This window comes from Suricata suricatta, chromosome 4, assembly GCF_006229205.1.
Source record: "Suricata suricatta isolate VVHF042 chromosome 4, meerkat_22Aug2017_6uvM2_HiC, whole genome shotgun sequence".
In the NCBI taxonomy this organism is placed as follows: Eukaryota; Metazoa; Chordata; class Mammalia; order Carnivora; family Herpestidae; genus Suricata; species Suricata suricatta.
The window spans coordinates 45,884,026-45,903,556 of record NC_043703.1 but is presented as its reverse complement, the minus strand read 5'-3'; the positions used below and the strand labels follow the sequence as shown (position 1 = coordinate 45,903,556).

At 34.4% G+C, this 19,531-nt stretch overlaps 1 long non-coding RNA gene across 1 annotated transcript; it reads left to right on the top strand.

Moving 5' to 3' along the window:
• Positions 1-225: 225 nt before the first annotated feature.
• Positions 226-18,282, top strand: LOC115290506. Its single transcript, XR_003908150.1, has 4 exons — positions 226-294; positions 2,265-2,459; positions 14,513-14,572; positions 18,012-18,282. It is a non-coding gene; the product is annotated as an uncharacterized LOC115290506 (long non-coding RNA).
• The last annotated feature ends 1,249 nt before the right edge of the window (positions 18,283-19,531 follow it).

Here is a 19,531-nt window from a genome sequence, read left to right as displayed (position 1 = left end):
AATAGAATTATATGTAGCCATGAAAGTATGGAAATATATGGTCCCTACAGCAAAGTTGAAGAAGTTCATTGCAGTTGTCAAAGCTTGTGTTGCTGGTGTGGGTAAAGTAGCAGAGATAAGCAGGAGGAGAATAAAGAAGGGCCTTCCTTAGGCTGAAGGTAAGCTAACAAGATGGAATTTTAACCTGAAGGATCTGAGTAATCATTGAAATCTTTTCCATAGGAGAATGAGTACATTTAAAAAGGAGAATCAATCGGAGGATGATGGCAGTAGTTCCAGCAGTAAGTGATAAAGGTGAGTGTAAACAAGTAGCAGCAGAAAGAGACTGATTGCAAAAATAACTGAGAAAACACTTCCAACGGGACTTATATTTTAATTGATGATTGAAGGAGAGCTGAGGCTGTGTCAAGTCTCTGCAAACATAATTATAATCTTTCAAAGTCTCCCCACTGAGTACGTTATAAAGATAGACCAACACATTTTCACTTGGGTCTACCAGCTTTTATACTCCCATTTCTTGTTAACAACTGCCCATTTGCTTTGTGGCATACTGAAATCACCTGAACTGATAATTCACTTGCTCTGTACACTAATCAGACAACATGTTTCTCAAAGGTTAAGACTCATATAATTTTCCTTTTTTAAAAAAAAATTTCTAGAACTACAGATGTTGGTAATCAAAATACTTGATTAACTGAGTTGGACTGAATTAAAACTTATTTTTTTTTGCTTTGATATGCCAAGTAGATAAGCAGACTATTTATGAGGATAGAGAATAAAGGAAAAGAAGTAGATTTGAAGGTATAAAATTACTAATTTTAAAGTGCTTGTGAACTATCGAAGGTGAGTCAAGAGATGGTTAGTTTTTTTCTGAATGATAAGTTAAAAGGGATAAGAAAAATTTCCTGGAGAATATCTCAAAGGGTAAGTAGCTACTCAGAGGGAAGAAGAAAACCAAGAGATTATGTGAGGGAGGCAAAAGGTGAGGACAATCTCAAGAGGCAAGAAGCAGTAACAGTGGCAGGTACAACCAATATTTATGAATATTTGTCTATCGTGCAATTGCTATATGCCAGACATTGTTATTAAATGGCTTACAAGTATCATTTCATTTAATATTTACAGAAAACTATGAGTTAGGCACTGTTATTTTTAGCTTTACTTAACACATTAACAAATTATGGTACAGAAAGAGAAGACAGAATTGCAAGTAAACAGCTGAGAATAGATTCAGCTTATCATTGTATACTTCCAAGCTTAAATATATTATGTTGTAGAACATTCAAATTGAATAACAATGCACTGAATATTTGCAATTAAGATGTAACTGGTGACCTTACCATCAGTAATGTGAGCTAATAATCTATTGCTGAAGTATTATCTTAACGCTTTTTGGTTTAAAGAGCAAAGATTTATTACCTTATGGAGGTCAGGAATCTGATGCTGACTTCAGTAGGTGCCTCTAGCTCAAGGTACCTTGTGAAGTTGTAGTTAAGCTGATGGTCCAGGCTGAGGGCTCATCTGAATACCCCATTAGGAGGTGAGGCAATCCACATCCAAGCTCATTCAGGTAATACATGTAAATTAGCCTCCTGCCGGGCAAATGATCCAAAAGAATGGGAAAAAGGACTGAAAAACCTTATTGTGCCACAAATTAAGGAAAATTCAATGAATGAATGTGTCCCAGAAACACAGGAGCTGGCTTTATAAGAGGCTACCCTTGTTCAAATATGAGCTATCTGAAGATTTAAATAAATCATTACAACATAATATAAGTGAAACCACGAGTCTTTAGCATGTTAGTGTGCTAGCATTCCATAACAAATACCAGACTGGGTGACTTAAATAACCTAAATTTATTTTCCCACAGTTTTGGAGGCTTAAGTCTGAGATTAAGCTGTTTGCACAATGAGTTCCTTCTGAGGGTCATGAGGGAAGGCTGTTTCACACTTATCTCTTGTGTTTGTAGATAGACATCTTCTCCCTGTGTTTTCGTATGCTCTTCCCTCTGTTGGACTGTGCCCAATTTCCTCTTCTTATACAAAAACCAGTCAAAATGGATTAAAGCCAAAACTAATTACCTTATTTTAACTTCTCTATTAAAGATCCTTTCTCTAGGTACAGTAAAATTCTGAAGTACTGGGGGTTGGGACTTCAACATATAAATTTTGGGGAGGCCACAGTTCTGCCCATAACACTTCATGATATGTGGATATGTGAACTAATCTATTGCTGAAGTATTATCTTAACACTTTTCCCCACAGTTTTGGAGGCTTAATAATAATCAGTGGAGAAGCCTAGCATATACCTCGAAATTAAGTGATATACGTTGATATTGCTGAATGTGCCTGTTGATATGATACATGAAGAAGGACATAGCCACCATTTCTGTAGTATTTCTACCATTTTACTGATTTAGAAGATGCTTATCCAAAAACAACAGAGCAACTCCAACTCAGGTACATTCAAATGACCGTTAATTTATATTCTTAAAACGTATTAAGGTTATAAAAATCAAGAAAAAAAACCTGAGAAACTCTTCTTGGGTGAAAGAGGCCAGGGAGTTGTGACAATTACATGCAATGAATGATCTTGTGTTAGATTCTAGTTCTATGATGGCCATTGTTAGGACAATCAGCAAAATTTGTAACTTAGGTGGTGTATTAAATCAATGTTAATGTCTTGGTATTGATGGTTGCATTGCAGTTATATGGGAAAGTGCTCTTCTTAGGAAATGCGTACTAAAGTGCTAAGGGTTGATGAGGCATTGTGACCAATGAATAATAGAGCAAATATGGCAAAATCCTGAATATTGAGGATTCCAGATAATAGAAGAATGCAAAAACAAGAGTTCTGTGTACTGTTCTGTAAATGTTTCTATAAATTGATATTATTTTTTAAGTCTCTTCAAATATACAACCAAATAAATAGACCCAAATATTTTATAGAAGGGATCCACTCCCCATGCCTGATCTGAAGCTAATCAGAACCCCCTACCCATCACTAACAAACCTGATCATCCATTTATGTGTTGTGACCTGTTTGGACGCATATGTTAGAAAAAACAAACAGGCTTGTTTTAAATGTGTATGTTTCCACTGCATTTTGCTGTAAATCCCTTTTAGTATTCTATATTATTAAAACTCAGCACTGATTTTAAACTCTATTCATGCTGTTCACTGCCTTTCATTGTTACAGTGTATTCCTCTCTGAGAAACTATAGTGCTTTATCTAGCCATTCACCTAGAGTCAGACAAGCGAGTTCCCTCTGATTCCTCGCTGGCATAGACCAACCTACAATGAACCACTGTGTGTGCATATAGTTAGTAACCTGTGTAAGGGTTTCTCCTGGATAGAGCTAGGTTTCGAATTGCTGAATTGTAAGATAGGTGTATACTTTATTTCTCTAAATACTACAAAATTTATTTCCAAAATGGCTATACGAAAGATCCCTTGTCAGCATTTAATATTGCAATTGGTTTCTTATTTGTCAACTTTGTCTGTGATGTGCTACATTACACCAGTTAATTTGGCTATATTCCTATCAATTGACTTCTAACTTCTTTTTTTAATTTGGGTTTTGTTTAGGTATTTTTCTTTGTTCCCAGATATGAAATATTGTTTTATATTTTCACCATTATAAATGATTACCTTTCACATTTATATGTAAATCATCCAGATTACCTTTTTGTATATAATGAAAGTCAGAGGTGTAACTTTATTTTTCCCACAAATTGAGCAAGGCTTTTAATCAGAATCCTCTAAAACTTTCAACATCTCTCTGAGGATAATATCATATAATTTATCAACAGAATCCAAAAATGGATACATACTTTATCAAGCACTAATGACTTAAAAACTAAGGAAAATAGAAATGGATAGAAACTAATTGAACATGATGAAATCAGAGCCAAAGCAAACAAACAAGAAAGGCAACAGCACTAACACAATGTTTAAAAAGTTACCTTTCAATTTAGGAATAAGACAGAGATAGCCTTTACTGTACCGGTGGAAAAGAGAATATTTATGTCTCAGATTTTGTAGACAATGGCGTGAGATGTGAAAACAAGTATACATATGGAATAAAAATAATGTTTTTGCTCAGAGCTAATACGGTTGCATACATAAAATATTCAATAACTCAAAAATCTCTTAGATGAATACAGACCATTTAGTAAGATGACTGGATATAAAATAAACATGCAAACCCATCAACTTTATGTATATTAGCAACAAGAGAAGTATAAGTTGAACAATATCTTCATCAAAATAGAGAGGGAAAGATTGCCTGAGTGGCTCAGTCATTTGAGCGTCTGACCCTTGATTTTGGCTCAGGTCAGGATGCGAGGGTTGTGGGATTGAGCCCCTCATCCTGCTCCACGCTGAGCATGGCACCTGCTTAAGGTACTCTCTCTCTCTCTTTCTTTCTCTCTCTCTCCCCTTCTGTCCCTCTCCCCTGCTCACACTCTTTCTCCAAAATCAAGAAAATAAAATAGAAAGGGAATATTACCTTATTTTTTAAAATATCAAGATTTTGATATTTCATATTCATGTTTTATTCCCAGCCATTACCCTCATCTTCTATACTGTATTACACTGTAGTTTTAATATAGCGGCCATATTGTAAACTTATAAAAAAATCAATCTGGGGCACCTGGGTGGCTCAGTTGGTTAAGTCTGGGTCTTGCTTTTGGCTCAGGTCCTGATCTCACAGCTTGTGAGTTTTAGTCTCATGTCAGGCTCTGAGCTGACAATGCAGACCCTGCTTGGGGTTCTTTCTCTCCCTCTGTCTCTCTGCCCCTCCTTACTCACACACACACACACACACACACACACACACACTCTCTCTCTCTCTCTCTCTCTCTCTCTCTCTTTCTCTTTTTCTCAAAATAAATAAACTTATAAAAATTGAATCAATCCCTGTGGGTGGTGTTTTTTTATTTTTTATTTTTTGCCTTTATAGGCAAAAATATATGAAAAACAAGCCAGTTTGCTAATTTTCAGTCAGGAGGATCTATTTTTAAAGTTTTTATTTAAATTCTAGTTAGTTAACATACAGTGTAATACTCGTTTCAGGTGTACAACATAGTATTCAACACTTCCATACAACCCCTGGTGCTCATCGCAGGTCCTTCTTAACCCCCCTCACCTATTTAACAGAAGGTTGTAAAGTGTTAAGAGAAGCCCCTTCTACGCCTTCTTTGCTCCTGTCCTGTCACATTTAAAAATTTTTTTAATTTTTATTTTCAAGAGAGGTAGAGACTGAGCAAGGTAGGGCAGAGAGAGACGAAGACACAGAATCTCAAGTGGACTCCAGAGCCCGACACGGGGCTCAAACTCACAAACCGTGAGATCATGACCTGAGCCAAAGTTGGACACTTAACAGACGGAGCCACCCAGGCGCCCCTGTCCTATCTCATTTTACCACATTGGTTAGCCCATTCAGTTTTCCACCCTTAGACATGGATTGAATATTCATCTTACTAATGTTTCCAGTTACTTGTTTGAGCAGATTGGCCAAAAAATGCTCAAAGATGCGTGGTAGTATTTTTATCCGTCTATTGTCTTCTGCTTTTAAGAAAGTAGCACCTTTTATAATAGCACTAGTGAACAGCTGTTACTTAATTTCTGTAACTGATCATTTCTGGGAATTACCAAAAGAATTGTTGTCACTCAGGTTATTTGTCCAAATGTCATTACATCTTGTTTACAATTTATGTGCATTGAGGAATTAAAAAAAAACAAATTATGAGATATAGACATCAACTCACAGCTATGGATTTGGAATATATTTGAAAGATGCTCAGATTAATACCATTTCATATCTTCATGTTAGCAGCACATTTTAACTAGAACTTTGAAAAACTGTTTGTAAAGTGCTGACCTAGAAAAAAGCCCCTAAAAAATCATTTACTATGGATTTCTAACAGAACTAAACACTCCTCTCTTCTGTACTTGCTATCAATTTCTTGTCAGATACAATTCAAAAATCTGATCCTGATCCTTTACGACTTAACAAGGCAGATAGGAAGGTGTGCCCTTTACTGAATACTGATTTTAACAAAATGTGTTTCAAAGACACACATACAGTAGCAGACATTTTTTAAAGTGACAAAAGTAAATGAATAATTATTCGATGACTAATTAGAATACAAGTTTTTGAGTTTGCAGAAGCTTGGACAATTATGACTTCCCATAATGGCTAATATGGAAGTGCTCTGTTTCACCATAAAAAAATTGCTTGAACCTTCCTCACATCTTAACTAATTAAATAAATAAAGCTTTTAGCATAGCACTGTATGCTATACAAAGTACTTTCATCATACATCATTTCATTCAATAAATTGTGAATTGTCATTTTCTAAAATTGTCATAAATCTTCAGTATGATTCCAAATCATTGTGATCTAAGTGAAGACTGTACTCCTTTGAAAATAGATTAAATCCAGAAGACACTCTATTATAATCTATTATATTAATTCCATATTATATTATAAATATTATAATATTACATATTTCCTTATCTTAAAGAGATTATGTCAATAGCAGTAGCCATAGATTTCAGTAATTGGAGATAAATCACGTGTCCTGGATTATAGAAGAGTGATAAGTCATGGAATAGTATTGTGACAAGTCAAAATATTCAAATTATGTTGATAAAGTCAAGTGATTCCTTATTCTGACCAGCGCCAGGTACATAATTGGTAAACACTAAATGCAAAATGAAAATTTAAAGCCCATTCTTTAAAAATTTAAGAATTTGAAGTTTGTGGGTCACCAGGGTGGCTTAGTTGGTTAAGTGTGCAACTTCAGTTCAGGTCATGATATCATAGTTCATGGGTGCTGACAGCTGCTCAGAGCTGGAGCCTGCCTCAGATTCTGTGTCTTCCTCTCTCTCTGACCCTCCCCCATGCATGCTCCATCTCTCTCCATCTCTCAAAAATGAATAAACATTAAAAAATTTAAAAAAATAGAATTTGAAGTTTGTGGCCACAGGCTTTCAATTACACGTAGAAAATTTTCTGACTGTGGTTCCTTATGTGACTGTATGGATTTCATGCCTAAGAAGATGGCTCTAACTATAACAGTTTATGTGCAATAGATTAAACGTAATAAAATCTTTGTGTGAAAACTACTGTGTGCCAGACAACATTGAGTTTTTGTGTCCTGCATCACTTTTCACTCTCAGAAAACAGAAACTGTGAGGAGTAGTACTGTTGTCCCATTCTAGAGATGAAGTAACTGAGGCTAGGATATTTAATTAATGATTATAAATTATAAGGAGAGGGGATTTCAATCGCAGTTACTCTACTAATGAAATCTGAAAGGTCTGCTGAGTTCAGATGAGAAGGAAGTTGACTCTTGCCAACTGCCCTACTCCTGGTCCAAGACTTGACTTTGTGGCATCCCTGCAAGCTTTTTTTTTTGTTCATAAGTTTGGGGATTATGCAATTCCATAGGCTGGAACAATTTTCTTTTGCTTTCAAACTTGTTGCAGCTTCTTTGATTTGACTACCATACAGTTAGGGATAAAATATGTAAATAATTTTAGTTCCTGTTTTATCTGTGAACACAAAGTTTGGATGATGATTTGGTTTTCATTCTTTCCATATCTCCTAGTAGTGCTTCTTCTAGATTTTATCACAAAATGAAGGTGGTCTGAACCAGAAAGATGCTACAGGGTCACCTGAGTGGCTCAGACCATTAAGCCGGCTTCGGCTCAGGTCATGATCTGAGGGTTCATGGGTTCGAGCCCTGCATCGGGCTCTGTGCTGACAGCTAGCTCAGAGCCTGGAGCCTGCTTCAGATTCTGTATCTCCCTCTCTCTCTGACCCTCCTCTGCTCTTGCTATCTCTCTCTGTCTCTCAAAAAAAAAAAAAAAAAAAAAAAAAGCTACAATGTGGAGGAAACCTTTCCTTTTGCAGTTGTGTAAGTGGTATCACTCAAGTTCTACATTTATGTTGTTGGACTTCAGAAAAAACCAGTCACGTCTTCAATACATCCATAACCCATTATTTTTTGTTTCAAGTTTTTATTTAAATTCTAGTTAACATGTACACTAATACTGATTTGAGGAGTAGAATTTAGTGATTCATCACTTACATGTAATACCCAGTGCTCATCACAAGTGCCCTCCTTAGTACCCATCACCTACTTAGCCCCTCCTCCGCTCATCTCTCCAGAGACCCGCAGCTTGTCCTCCATCATTTTGAATCTCTTATGTACAGTCCATTTTTGACCATCGTATGCTGTAGAGAACTCATCTTTGTTCATCATATAATATGCTGGCAATTCCATGGTCAAGACCTTAAAATTAATTACATTTTTTCCATTTTTTAAATAATGTTTTAATGAACATGTTTTTGCATATGTGTTTAATTTTCCTTGAAGATATTTCATTGGGGTGAAATCTCAAAGGAGTCATTACTGACTCAGAGGCTATGTACTTTACTAAAATCAACTTCAAAGGATTTTTGTAATTATAAAGAAAATTACAAAGTTATTTTAGACAGTGAGAAACTACATAAAATTTAAGGATAAAATCATCTCAAATTAGAATAAATAGAATTAGTCACTTAAAATTTTAGCATAGATGTCTTCATCTCAGTCATATTTCTCTCTCTGTGGGCATACAGACATGCAAGTATGTATATGTGTAAGCGTGTGTATTTGAAGTTGCTATTGTATTAACACTTTGTGTGTGTGTGTGTGTGTGTGTGTGTGTGTGTGTGTGTGTGTATATATATAAACTTTAGTTCCTGTTTTATCTATGAATGCAAAGCAAATATATATATATATATATATTTGTCTATATGTGTGTGTTTATGCATTTTCATTTAAAATTTATCATTAGCTTTTACTGGGGCATTAAAAATATTTCCAATTGTAGTTTTTAATGTCTTTACACTAACTGAAAGAGTTATGCTATATTTCCACAATTTAGCCATTTCCTCATCATTGAGATTTAATTTCAAACGGTGCTCATATATAAATATAGCTGTGAGGCATACAATCTGTGACTATATTCCTAAGTCAAATTTTTTTAAGAATTTATTTTTTTATATTTTATTTTTTTAAGTTTATTTATTTATTTTGAGAGAGGGAGGGAGGGAGAGAGAGGGTGTCAGCAGGAGGTAGGACACAGAGAGAGAATAGGAGGGAGAGAGAGACACAGAGAGGGAGGGAGGAAGGGAGGGGAAACTAAGCAGGTTCTGGTGTCAGCACAGAGCCTGAGTCGGGGGAGGAGGGGTGTCGGACTCATGAACTGTGAGATCATGACCTGAGCCGAAATCAAAGGTAGGATGCTTAACCTACTGAACCACTCAAATGACTCTTATGTCAAATTAAAAAATATATGTATAAAACCATGTGAAAATATACTTTTTTTAGACTGCCAGGTTACCCTCTGTAAAAGCCATACTCATTTACACACCATCATGAGTGCCTGTTTCACTGCCAGTTTTGAGAATAAATGACTTTTGTGCCATTACTGATTTGATTCAGTAAAACTTATTTTTCATTGTTTTTACTTGCTTATCTTGAAAGGGTGTCCAAATGTACATCAACTCTTATCAAGTATCTACTTTGTTACTTTGTATATTGTAAAAACATGATGTACAATTATTTATTACACATTAAAGATATTAATACTTTGCAAATATGTAACATATATTTCCTATAGTTTGTTTTCCTTTTTATAGTAGCCAATTATTTATATACTTATGTGTCTATATATTGTAAAATCTTCAACTAAAAGAAACTGGAAAGAGGTTCAAGGAAAATGGAAAATATTTATAGGTGAAACGGTCCTAAGCATTGACATTATCTAGTAGAAAAGTTGCTCCAAGAAGGACCATTGACCGGAGAGGTATTACTACCAATGAATGGTAGTGGGGGTTTACCCTACGGGGAAGTTCATACTAAGTTAACGTGCCTCCCTCTCTGCTTCTCCCCTTTCTGATGCTTTTTCTTCTTTTTTAAGTAGTAACATGTAGTTTGTTACCATGACTTAGAATTATTTTCTATCCATTTGTTTTTGGTAATAGTTTTACCTAAGAATTACGACTTTTTCAATTGATCAAATTCATTTTTGGAATGTCTGTTGACCATAAGGTTTCTCCATCTTTAAGCCACTAGCATGGTGAATTATAGTCATGTAATTTTATGAAATAAAATTAAACACTTGAAGTCACTTTTTTGTGCTTATGGTTTGTCCCCATTGGCTGGATTTGCTTGTAGTTGATTTAGAATATTTGTAGGATTAGTGAGATTAGTCTGTTTTCTTTTCCTAGTTTTTCTGTATAGTAGCTTTACAAAATTTATTGGAAACTTTATAGGTTCCGCTGTCTCTGAATTAATTTACATAAAGTAAGAATTATCATATTTATGAAAATTTAATGGAGCCCTTATATAAAACTTTATGGAACCAGAATATTTGGATTTCTTTTTATTTTATAGTTTGTTGATGTCTTCTTTCATGAGTAATAATCTGTTTCTGGTTTTATGGTATTTGTATTATAAATTTCTAAATTCATTTTAATATAAAGTAATATATTTTATTATGCATTTAAAATTTGTTAGCATAAATTTGCTGAAGTAATGTTTTACAGTTTTTAATATATTTTTCTTACTCTTCATGTTTGTGTGCTTTTTCTGTTTTCCTTCTCTAACTTAAATTTTCATCGTTTTCATTAAAAAGTTATTACTCTGTGCTGTTCTGGGTATATTTTAATTACATAATTTATTATCTCTAGATTTATCTTTATGGTTATTTCACCTCCTCTTAAACATTCATTGTTATTTTTTCTTATGTTAGGTGTAAATGATAAATTTATTTATACTTTTGTTTTTATTTGAAAATTAAAATGTCCTTTTAGTGAATATTTTCTAATGAATACAACTTTGGCCATAACTTAAATATTTTTAAATACAAAATATTAAATCTAATTATTTTATGAATATTTGTAATTAAAGCTTTATGTCTTTGATAAACTTTGTTTTAAAATTAGTTTTATTTTATTATAGTTAAGAAACAGAAAAATATACCATATACAGCAATCAATAATTTGGTTTCTTTACTGTTTATTTATCCTTTTGGCTTTTATTAGTGAAAATAATGCTAGAAACCGTAATAAATAATGCCCAAGTTTCATGGCACATCTCAAAATTTTTCTCTCTTTTATCTAGTAGTCCATTGTGGATTTGCTGGTTAATGGTTTGCTTTTCTCTGCTTTGTGATTGAGGGACATGACTTATGGCTTACTCCTTTCCTTTCCTATCTTTCATCTTTTAATGGTTAACACATCAGAATTATTCTCTTCCATCTTTTACTTCATATATGACATCAATATACTTCTTATATATTTTCCATTCTTGTGCCATTCTCTTTTTTCCTAATTTCAGTCTGTTATTAGTTCCCTAAATTACTAATATTTTCCTTCATAAAGTGTCTTTTTCTGAAATTATATTGTGAAGAAATCCTACCACCAAAATCTTATAGCAACATTTTTTTTTTTTAATGTGAAAGCATGGACCTCGCTTAAGACTATAGTCTCTACTAAATTAAACTTCCGGAGTAAGCTTGCTGTTTCAGAACCAGTGTTTTAGAAGAAACACACACCTCTATTCCACTTGTCTTTCCAACCTTAATGGGAAAAGGTTAACATGGGTCAGTTGAAGCTTAAATAGACTATTGAGCTCCATGATTGTTTTGGGCTGGAGCTTACTGTCTGAAGCACAAAGAACGAATGCTTCTTACATCCTCATGTTGTAGTGTAAATTCTCTTTTTCTGCACGATCACTTTGGTTTCTCCCTTTGAATTCTCATCACTCTCTGAAATAAATTCTAGTTTTTCTCTTGAATATACTTTCTCTTACAATCTTACTTCATTAGTGTTTCAAAAGAGTATTAAAGCTGCCCCTGATTTTGGGAGGGAATCTCATTCCCTGGCTAAACAGTAATTGAAATGGGTTCCAGGGTAAAGAAGTTAATGGGTCATCTTACCTGGACAGGCCCCAACATCATAGTTCACATTTGGACCATAACTGTTAACAAAGCCAGGTTTATTCAAAGGGATTTATAATTTCTACTAATATACAATGTTTACCTATCCTTATCTGCATATCTGTATTAGTGAAGTTTCTCCAGAGTATCAGAGCCAACAGTATTATCTCTATATCTATCTATCTATCTATCTATCTATCTATCTATCTATCTATTATCTATCTTTCTGTCATCCAGAGATTCATTCTAAGGAATTAGCTTCTGTGATTGTGGAGGTTTGGAAGGCCAAAGTGAGATGGAGTGGGTTGACAGGCTAGAGACTCACAAAAGAGTAGCAGTTCAAGTCCAAAGGCATTCTGCTGGCAGAATTCCTTCTTGGTCAGGAGAGTCAGTCTTGGTTCCATTAAGGCCTTCAACTGATTATATAAGTTCACCCACATGATGGAGGGCACTCTCTTCACTTGAGTCCACTGATTTAAGTGTTAATTTTATCTAAAAACCTTTTATAGAAAAATGCCAATTAATGCTTGCCCAAATATCTGGGCACCCAGGCCAAGCCAAGCAGGCTAGTAAAATTGCCTATCACGTTATCTGCATATGGGTCCCACAGATACACAGACTCTGGGAGGAAAATACTTTGGTGTTCTTCATGGTTATGTTAATCACATACATAAATCAGGTAGTGTTTAGCAGTGCCTAAACATACATACATGCTTCCTGCCATATAAACTCCATCCCCCTCCCCCCTCCCCAAAAGTGTATCTTTCTTCTATACCTGGGATAGTCTATTCTTCCGTGGTCTTATGGTTAACAGTCTTCCTAGGTCTCTTACAAGGCTAACCTCCCCTCATCCTCACTTATTTTACACTACTTGTTTCCAAAATAGCATAAGGGAAATCCCTTTTGGCTCTCTCATGCTACCTGGATGTGCTATAAAGCCACTTCTCAGTATTTAATATCGAAGACGAGTTGGACATTTCAGTGGTCAGGTTAGCGATCTTGAAGGCTGAGCGATGGGAACCAGGGTCTAATCTAACAAGACATTTATGTTAGCATCATTTATTTTAGTAAAAGTGAAGGTGCTGCTGCGAGATACAGGCACACACATATAAACACACACACATATATATTTATGTATTAAATTGAATTTTTTACTTAGTCTAGGCATTTTTCTAGGCATTTCTATTGAGGCAGACTCCTTCTGGTGCTATGTCTTGCTGTGCAGCAGTGATGGTAATCATAGGGAAGAGCTGCATTGCCTGATGACTTACTCTTCATTGTGGTTGATGTAGACTTTGGAACTCCTACAGAAACGGCTCCAAATGTTGTTTGTTTGCTAGGAAATGGATCCCAAATGGAGATCCTATTTGACTCATGTCTGTCCCAATTTTAGTCACTTACCTCACAGATTGGGAGAGGGGTGGCTGAGATTCTGCTGCACTTTTGCTTCAAACACTCTTTGTAGGTTTCCATTTAAAAGCTATAATACATTTGATAAGGATATAAGCGATTTTTAGTTCTTGTTTAAAAAAAATAACTGATCTTATTTTTAGGCACTTGTTTCAGCACAGAACAGTCCTTCTTTGGTATTTTTTTTTTATTCTCCTGAGATTTATGTCTATTTCTGATTCTGTTCCCCAAGCCCTCTGTGAGAATGGGAAGGCAATGATCTCATTTGATTTTTGTTTTAGCAATGCCTGTCTTTGCAGTCCGTAAATTGCTCTGGCCGTCTGTAAGAAACTCCACTCTCTCTATCGCTGACCTTTTGTTCCTTCCATGCTTAAAAAATGTCTTATTATTTGTCTTAACGTCTTCTGCAATCTCCTTTTCATTTGCCACCTTGCCTTTTCTTATTGTATTTTTCTTTTACACTTCAAACTTCCAAATCATTTATATATTCATAGATTTTGCATGAGCTTTTCTTACCCTGATACTTCTTTTTGGATTTGGTGCTGGGCATGTAAGAAATGCCCCAGTGTCTTTATGTCCTGATGTGGTGCATTTAAATGTATAAAGCTTAATTAATTTTAGCGTTTCCTTACTTTTACTTTAACTTTCCAAGTGAAGTAGTATAAACTAAGTATTCACTTAGTCATTAAACAAAGTTATACTAAATATCAACTTATCAACTGTGATTTAATATATGTGATTTGTCATAATTAAATTCAACTTTAGAAAAAGTATTTTTCGTCATTTTTAATATCATGTGTTTGCATTTTCCTTTTTTTTTTTTTGCTTTCAGTTTTAGTCTTCATAGGTAGGTGTATATAGAACGTATGAATATTGCAAAATCTAATGGAGATATTTTCACTGTAGCCCTGTAGGTCAAAAATTTTTCTTTATGTGGGGATCTACTCATTCTAATATGCATCTTTGTCAAAATGATAAATGGCATAGTTTCTTAAAACATCTGAATATTTTTCCACAGTTTTCTGTTTATGTAAGGAATGTTTCTTCAATGAGAGAGTTTCTAGAACTATACAACTAATAACCAATCTATAACTAACAGCTATAATGCCATGACCAGGCCTGAATCCCTTTGGACCGTGCATGAGCTACTACAGCCGAGGTAGGTCTGGAAGGTTCAGGTTCTTGCTGCCTCCATAGTCATGTGGAAAATCATCAGTGACTCTGAGGTTTGCTGGACTCAGAAGTTTATAATGTTTAAAAATTTTTGTTATGATATTTCTAAAAAAAATCAAGACCAAATAAGCAAACCATGAATTTAAGGCCAAGTAGTGATGTTTAATGTGGCTTGAAATCAACAACAGTGATGACAACAACAACAACAAATTTTGATATTTACTGAATGCTTATCATGTGTCAGATCCTGGTATAAGAAATATGCATGGATTAAGATGTGTAATTAAAAAAACCTGTAAAAGAAGTATTATTACTGACTTCATTTTAAAAATGAAGAAACTCAGAAAAGGAGAGTTTAGGTAATCTGTCCAAGTTCACATAAAGATTAAATGGAAGTGATGGATTTGAACTCAGGCTGTCTTACTCTACAGTTCAAGCTCTTAACCAGTCTGTGTCAACTGTATGTTAGTGTGCATCTGTCTATCATCTCCCGTTTACTACCATTCAATTACGTATCTGGAAATAAATAGAAATACACACACTATATAACCTTGACGACTGTGTTAATATAAAAATGAATAATGATAGGGGAGCCTGGGTGGCTTAGTCTGTTGAATGTCTGACTTCAGCTCAGGTCATAGTCTCATAGTTGGTGAGTTCAAGTCCTGCATTGGGCTCTGTGCTGACAGCTCAGAGCCTGGAGCCTGCTTGGGATTCTGTGTCTCTCTCTCTCTCTCTCAGCCCCTCCCTGCCCCTTACTTTCTCTCTCCCTCCTGCTCTCTCAAAAAGAACAAATATTTAAAAAAATTTAAATGCATGATGATAATATATAATGTGGCCAAATAACCTGGATACAGAATTTTACCAGCATTTCATTTTAATACAGTTTAGTGATTGCTACAGGAATTAAAATAGGAAACATTAATTTACCAGAGTCTAAATAGATTTAATACTATACCAATACCCATTTTGAGACTTTATACATTTCACTGCAAATGTTAAAACCCTCTTAGACACAGTATAACCACCTTACCATGATATTTTTGCTTTCAATCTTGTCATTTAAGAAAATTATACAAGGAACAATACTAATCTTTAATATTTATCCACATTTTAATTTTTTTCATCTCTTCCTCAAGTATATCAGAGTTTCCATTTGATACCATTTCCTGAGATCTGTAGTAATTCTTGTAGTGTAGGTTTCTGGCAATAAATTCTGTTTTGCTTATCTAAAACTATTTTCTGGGGCACCTAGGTGGCTTGGTTGGTTAACTGTCTGACTTTGGCTCGGGTCATAATCTCGTGCTTCATGAGATTGAGCCCTGTCAACAGGCTGACTCTGTGCTGACAGCTCAGATTCTGTGTCTTCCTCTCTCTCTGCCCCTCCCCCAGTTGCATTCTGTCTCTCTCAAAAATAAACAAACATTTAAAAACATTAAAAAAAAATAAAAATAATTTCCTTTCTTTTGATGAATACTTACACAGCTGATAAATTTCTGCGGGGATGTTTGCTTTTCAACATTTAAATGCTATTGTTTGTCTGACCTTTATTGTTTCTGACAAAATATTGGTCTTCATTGGTATTATTGGTTCTCTGTATATATTTTGTCATTTTCTCTGTAGATAGTCAAGGGTTTCTCTTTATTTTTTATTTTACATATTTTGACTATGATGTTACTTAATATATTTTGTTTTGTATTTAATTTGATTTAGTTTCATTGAGGTTTTTTTTTTTTTCTTTTTTTTTTTCTTTTTCAGTTTAGAGAGAGAGGGAGAGCACAACCTAGGGAGAGGGCAAAGGGAGAGAGAGAGAGAATGAATCCAAGCCCGGTCCCTGCTCAGGGAGGAGATAAGTCCCACAACCTTGGGATCATAACTTGAGTTGAAATCAAGAGTCTCAATAGACTGTACCACCCAGCCACCCCATGAGCTTTATGGATCTATATAAGCGGTTGCTTCTCTCAAAACTTTTAGAAAATTTCTAATCATCAATTCATCAAATATGTTTTCTGTCATATTATCTCTCTCTTCTCTTATTATACTTTCCAAAATACACATATGATAAACTCTTTGTCCTTGAGGTTCTATTCTTTTTTTTTTTTTAAGTTAATTCTGTGCCCAAAGTATGGCTTGAAATCATGGCCTCAAGATCAATAGTCACATGTTTACCAACTGAGCCAACAAGGTGCCCCTCTGTTCACTTAATTGTCATTGTTTCTCCTTCATCAGACTGACGATTTCTATGGATGTCCCTTTTAAGATCACTAAACTTTTCTTCCGTGATCTTTAATATGCTGTTAAGCCCATGCAGTGTTTTATCATTTCAGATTGTATACTTTTAATATCTAAGGTTTCTATTTTCTTCTAGAGTTTTTATTCCTCACTTTTTTGATATTCCCTATATGCTAAATCATTAAAACTGACATTTTCTTTTGAGTCATTAAACAAACTTACTATAGCTAATATACGCTAATCTCATTTTTGTTTTGTTTTGGGGGGTTTTTGGGCTGCTTTTTTTCCCCTTGATTTTTGATAACATGCTCCTGATAATTTTATTTTTTATTGAATCCTTTGTGACGTTTGTATTTTATTGTTGTTTTTCTCTGCAGACCCTTTACATTGATTTATTATATAATGTATTATAATTCAATACCATATGATTTTTTTAACCATGATACAAATATACTCTGCATTACGTTCACATTTGAAACTGTATCATTTAAACATTTGCCATCACTTCTTTTTTTTAATGTTTATTTATTTTAAGAGGGAGAGTGAGAGAAACAGAGCATGGGGAGCAAGCAGGGAAGGGACAGAGAGCGAGAGAGAGAGATGGAGAGGCCCCCAAGCAGGCTCCATGCTGTCAGAACAGAACGTGAGGCAGGGCTCTATGTCTGAGGAACCAGTGAGATCATGATCTGAGCCAAAATCAAGAGTTGGTTGCTAACTCAATGCCCTCATCACTTCTTAAATAATAAGAAGCTATCTATATTTTCTTATCAGGAAAACGTACATATGAATACTTAAATTTGCTAAGAAATCAGATGCTTATGAATTAATTTTGGTTCACTATAATAAATTTATGAACAATATTAATAGAAATAGCAAAATTTAAAAGTCAACATCTTATAAATTGAGTTGTTCTTATTTATTTATTTTACCCAAAGCACTAATATCCATCTGTTTCCCTAAGATTTCTTCTTTTGTTGGCAGAAATAGTCAAATACTTTTTGGTTGGCCTTATTTTCCAAGGTGGCAGTAATTTCATTAATCTTTCTTTAAAAATGTGGTTTCTTCTTTATAATAAAGGTGGGCTATGGGGATGAAATGTATTCTTTTAAAATGTTCTTGGAGAAAATAATGCAAAAAGTGAGTAAAATAGAAATGCAATCCTAATATCAATCTCTTGTGTTCATTACTTGTAGATTTTCAGATATCGGTTCTCCTATGATATTGCTTATGAAGAATGCAAGGTCATTTGCTTTCTAGTTACATGAGTACATTGCCAGCCCTGACCTTTGTTCTGCTTGCGAGAATGGTCTGACTTGCTCTGGTTCAGCACGAACAAGGCAGCCCCAGCTAATTGGGCAATTAAAATTAAGGAACATGCAGCACAAAGAGATTCCTCACATTCGACTCAACTCAGCATAAAATATTGTTAATTCAACATTAAAATGAACTTCCATTTTTAATAAACACTAGGGTCTGTATTGCTCCTTTCTGGATCTAAGGCTACTATTTTTATCTTGATGAAAAAAAATTTAGGTTGATGGGACAATATTAAATATTAAGTTGTGGGTGCTTTTTCTACCACTAAAGAAAGTGCCTACCTTTCTGGAACATCTTGAGCAGCTTTTATGGCAGGGATAAAGAAAATGTAAAACTTCAAAACAGGTTGTAGCCTGTGGTGAAAATAATCTGTTTTCAGGAGCACAGTATAAAGTTTGACTAATTCTCTGTTATAATGCTGATGCTTCTATTCCTTGAATTGAACTTTCTTAGTGGTACTAGACTCTAAATTTTGTATATATGTTTTGTATCATTCCATATATTTAAAATAACATACATATAAACATATACTTACATAATGGCTACATATGATTTGTGTGTATACATTTCTGATGCTATCCCTTGAAAACCCAAAACTTCTCTTTTTTTCCTATTCTTAGAAGATATTCTTTAACCTTTTCTTTTTTTTATTTTTGTTTTAATTCTTTGATTCATATTATATTATTTTCTGTTGCATTGTTTACAACAATCAATAACTCTTCTCCATCATTTCTGCCTGATAAAACAGCATTTGCAAGTTTTTGTTGTCTTTATTATATTCTTCCACGTCCCTCTGCTGTCTTTCAGGCTAGAACATTCACTGTTAGTGCCTCAGGTCTGTGGAGGTCAGAGATTTGTTGAGTCTTAAAAAGCAACTGGAGAGATCATTTCTCTTTTCCTGGTGATACGTAAATGAAATCTTCTAAACAAGCACTTTGATTTCAGTAGACAGTGCCTTTGGTTTTCAGAGGTCACGTAGTTTAAAGTGATGATAGCCTGGATCGCAGTTGGTATTCCGTATTCCTGCATTTTGTTACAAAGGTGCTTTTCTATTCCACGTGAAAAAAAATCTTAGCACATCTAAGGATGCTGGTTTCCTTAGGGCTTCAAATGCAAAGTAAAAGATAAATAGAGAATGGGGAGAAAGAAAACTTATTTGCATGGAAGTATGCCTTTGCTAGTTTTATACTTTCCTAAATATGAAGATGATGGTTGAATTGTTGAAGGGCATAATCAGTATGTGAGTTCATATAATTTGCTTTCTGCCCTACTCCATAATCCATATTTTTCTGAATATATATAGTTTCTATATATATAGCTACTATATAGAATTATATATATACACACACACAAATATACATATATATACACATATGTAAAATACTTCCTGATTTCT